The sequence below is a fragment of the Oratosquilla oratoria genome, chromosome 6, assembly GCF_046742065.1.
Source record: "Oratosquilla oratoria isolate Oo_2021 chromosome 6, ASM4674206v1, whole genome shotgun sequence".
Lineage (NCBI taxonomy): Eukaryota > Metazoa > Arthropoda > Malacostraca > Stomatopoda > Squillidae > Oratosquilla > Oratosquilla oratoria.
Window position 1 is genome coordinate 45,004,192 of NC_134782.1, and position 5,000 is coordinate 45,009,191.

General features: G+C 42.8%; 1 protein-coding gene across 3 annotated transcripts in view; it reads right to left on the minus strand.

Annotated features, from left to right (window-relative positions):
- LOC143026464 (uncharacterized) overlaps window positions 1-5,000 on the minus strand; it is a 564,398-nt gene that overhangs the window by 471,095 nt on the left and 88,303 nt on the right. The gene's annotated exons all lie outside the window — the stretch shown is intronic.

A 5,000-nucleotide genomic window follows, 5' to 3' on the forward strand; every position in this document is an offset into this window, starting at 1 on the left:
CATGACCTCCAAGTCACCCTTGAGAAACTTTGCACGTCCTCATCAGGGCCCTCATCCCCCCCCTCTTGTAAGCTGTGTCCCTGTGCCTACACCTCACTTCACTCCATCAACTGTTTCCCAACCCAATGGACGTTTACTATTCTCAAAATACTCCCTAGATCACTCGTCCATTCGGCTTGCGTCTCAGGTTACCCAATATCTCCACACTCACCAGGAGCTTCAATTAACGAAACGATGAACGCGTTCATTCGCCTGTACTTTAGACAAAGTTGACGCTGATACGGAAATGACCACCTCCACACACTTCCCTCCTTCCCAGCCCCTTTCGACCTCCAGTGTCGTCGTGTAACAGCGAAGTTTGGCAGGGATGTCATCACTGGTAGAAAGCATGAGCGTCCGCAACTGAGCACGGACAGGATCGTGGAAAGTTTGACAGATTAAAACCAGGTTATGAACGTAAACGTATTGTTCAGTCGAAAAAGTATGAGCAAACATGCATTCGGACACAATATATCTATCTATCTATCTATCTATCTATATATATATATATGAGAGAGAAATAGGTGGGTAAAGGACAAAGATTGGTTTGGGAATAAATTTTTGCCCTAACGTTGCGACCACTTTGGTCTTCTGAAGAAGACCAAAGTGGTCGCAGGGTTAAGGTAATAAATTTATTCCCAACCCACCTTCGTTTACCCTTCCCCACCTAATTCTCTCTGATTTGCCTTAATATTTTATATATGTATAAATATATATATATATATATATATATATATATATATGTATATATAATTCAGAATAAACTTGGGCCAAGATCTAAGTTGTTATCCAGGAGGATAATAACTGTCGATCAGTAGTCCAGCACGTGATCCTAGATCATGTTCAGTACCACATAAGGCACACAAACACACACAACTAGCTGTAGTGGTTTTCGTTTTGTCCCATCACTCGGAAGGTTTCAAGGAAATGGGGAGAATAGTGACAGGAGAGAGAGAGAGGCAGGAACTGCGAGCCGAGCAGGAAACTAGGGGGTGCGGACGAAGGGACGGAGAGGGGGGGGGGGGGCGAAGGAGGTAAAGGGAGGAGAAAATAAAACGTGGGGAAGATAAGGGTGTAAGAGAAGGTCAGGTCAGATGGGGAAACGTGGTGGCGAGGTGGAGGGAAAGCAAGGGCTGGCGAAGGTGATTCAAAGCCGTATATAAAATTGAAAAAAAAAAAAAAAAAAAAAAAAAAAAAAAAAAACCAGCGACCTACCGAGTGTCACGGCTTAAATAGTAACTCCTGAGGCCACATGATCACTTAATTCAGATAGTGAAAAATAAAAATAAAAATAAAAACAGAATATAAAATTATATAAAAAAAATAAAATGTACGAAAACGCAAGAAAAACCTTTTCTGTGGACAAAAGGAAGGCAAGAAAAGAAAAGTTATACAAACATAGACGAGGGATTTCCCCTGTGGGCATAGAAAGAGCGTCTTCTGGTAAACTGTCCGGCAAATACCAAAAGTAGTCAAGAATGGGAGGAAGGAAGTAAAGACGGACACACACACACACACACACACAGGGAGAGAGATAGAGTGAGAGAGAGATAGAGATAGAGAGAGAGAGAGGAGACAGGGAGGGAGAGAGGAGAGAGGGGGAGGGAGAGAGGAGAGAGGGGGAGGGAGAGAGGGGGGAGACAGAGAGAGAGGGAAACAGAGAGGGGGAAACAGAGAGAGAGGGATACAGAGAGGGAGAGAGGGGGACAGAGAGAGGGATACAGAGAGAGAGAGGGGGAGACAAAGAGAGATAGAGATAGAGATAGAGATAGAGAGAGACAGGGAGAGGGGGGAACGGGTGCTATTCGGACAGGTGCAGAGATCGGAACAGAAAGCAAAGAGGAAGACTGTGGGAGACATTATTGGACACAATATGATGAGATGAAGCGGGAGACGCAGACGATAATGAGCCGCCGCACTATGTACAACAGAGAGACGAGGAGACAATGTTCAGTGGCTGGAGTGGGGACAGGCCCTGGTGACTGATGGAAAAGGGAGGAAGTAATCGTGTGGAGGGGAAGCAATGCCAGTCGAAGAAGAGTGGAGGGAGAGAGAGGCGGACCGGGGAAGGAAGAAGTGGAAGATAAAGTGGAGGAACAGGAGTGAGAGGTGGAAACGAGTGAGGCAGATGAGAAATGAGGGAGGAAGAGGAGACGGACGAGGATGCGCTATTGGGAAAAAGAAGGAGATGAAGCGGTGGTGGAAGAGAAGAAGAGGAAGAGGAAATGGTGGAGGAATAGGAACAGGGTGAAGTTGGAAGGAGGAGGGATGATGGGGTAGGTAGGGAGAAGAATAAGGGTGAAGAACAGGAAGAGGAAGAGGAGGAGGAGGAGGAGGGAGAGGAGGAAGAGTAGGAGAGGTGGTGAAGAGGACAGGCGGAGGACGGGCGCAGGAATGATGAAGAGGAGGACGTCAATCCGTGACAGGAGGGCAGACAGACGTCGATGGGCGGCGGCTTTGATCCATTGCTCCGTCCATTCACTGTCCTGCTGGAAAAATGCGGGCGTCCGGTACTAATGAAAATGAAAGGGGAGAGGGAAGAGGGGAGAGGGGAGGGGGGAGGGAGCCGGGGGGGATGAGGAGCAGGGGGGAAATGGGAAGCAGGGGGGGAGTGGGTTGAGAGCAAGCGGAGTGGTGGGAGACAAGAAATGACGATTGTTAAGATGAATGAACGATGGTCATTGGAACTTGTTGTAGTTATGGACTGCAACTTTCCAGCGCTTCTGTCCTAACTGGGAGAATGTGGAAGGACTGAAGGATGGATGAGGGTTTGGAGATCGATGTTGAAGACTGGAAAGGCATCGCAAGATCTTCTGGAAACAAACTCATTTCCGGGCTCTGTATATATCCCTCCATGGAGTACTGACTGGGTACATCTTATTCAGTCAACAGTTCAAGTGCACTGATGACACCCCACCAGTGAAGGGTCACATAACATTATCTTACGATTGAAGGCTACTTTCTATTCATAAAGAAATATATGACTTTTCTGTGCCTATATTGGTAATTAGCACTAATTAGCCCTACGCCCCTTTGGAACATACTGAAATTCTACTCTGACACCAGACGATTTCATCCAGCTTAAGGGACATCACCCTACCGATGGACTCGAGACCCGAGTAACCTCTCCACCATGATGGAGTCTACGGGTTTCGATATGGAATTGGCCAGGTGCTTCCATGCAGATTCAAGAAGCCATTGCAGCGAAATGATGGGATCCATGGACAGACAGACAGACAGACACACATATTACATATACATATATATATATATATATATATATATATATATATATAAAATTGTGGAAAGGGTGGAGAGGTAAACGCCAAAAAAAATCGTAGGAGTTTTATTACTAACGCTTCGTTCTTAAGAGGACTTCCTCTTACGAAACGACACGTTTTTTTCCCTTTACATCATCACCATTTCCACTCATTCTGGCATACATCTTTCAATATATATATATATATATATATATATATATATATATATATACATATATATATATATATACATATATATATATATATACACATATATATATATATATATATATATATATATATATATATATATATATATTGTGTGTGTACGTATGAAAGAGGTCACAGAGGTTGCCGCCTCTTGCATTACATTGATTAACTGGGGGAGATGGGATTACAAGGATGAACAGAATGGGTTCAGCAGACAATCCGATTTGCGTGCATATGTGACAAACACACACACACACACGTGTGCGTGTGTATGTATACATACACACATGCAACCGATCTACCACTTAGTGTTCACTATTCCCCTAAAACTAAATGAAATTTTGTTTTGTTTTGTTTTTTAAGTCTATTTTCCTAGCCCCCCCTTTTGGAATGATGATCTAAAGCAGAAGGAATTTTCATCTCCTCGGTCCTTCCCTTTCTGGCACACCCTTCCCTTCCTCCCTAATCTCCTTTTCATCCCCAACTCCCCTTGACCCCACTCATCCTATTCCTCCTTCAGCTACTTCCTCTTAACTCTTCTCCTCCGAACGGGTATAACCATACAATGAGGGAGAAACGATATACATATTATCAATAACTTTAAATAAAATGTTAAAATTAATTTATTTCATATTGTTTATTTTTGTTATCATTTGTCAGTTTATCATTATTTGCTTGATTCTCATTTATTATTAGTTATATGTCAATTAATTAGTATTTACTATTTACCTGTTTGTTTATTATTAATTATATGCATTTATCTATGTATTGTATCTATTATTTACATTATTATAGTTTTTATTTGTTCATTTATTTATTTATCATTATTATGATTTTTTCGCATCAGACCTAGATATGGACTAAAAGGTCTCCTGTTGGCATGCTCCGCCTTTGTAATCCTTTGTAAATGTGTTCATTATTATCTAACAGGGTCATTGTATCATGAGCACATTTGGCTTCGATGACCTTCAAACGTTAGGGTGAAGTCAAACTCAACTTCAATGCAGGACCAACGTAGGCAATGCTTGGATGGAGGCATAACGCCAACCTATTTCCTCTTCTACATTTGCGAGTCATTAGATATTAATCATTATAAAATCATTACATTAAATTATGGGGGTATTGGCGGTTATACAGCTTCATAATACACGAGCCCATCTCCTTCCTCAACTATTACATTCTTCTTCTGCAGGCACACAATATCTCCTCTTCCGCCCCTTTTCGTTCATCCTCCCTTGACTAAACCCCTCTAACCCTTTGGATCCTCTTCACGTCCCCACACCAGCTCAGGAGGTCTTTGTTCATCATTTCTTCCATATGGACCTTCTCCCCGCCCTTCTAATTTCTTGATGTGAAACCTGGCCCACTCTCCTAATACCGGATACAGCAAGCAGAGTCCATCTCCCCGACAAAGACGGTATTAAGGAGGGCCTGACGGTCTGATAGAGAATTTTTTTTTTTTTAATATATCGACTAGATATTTTTACAGTA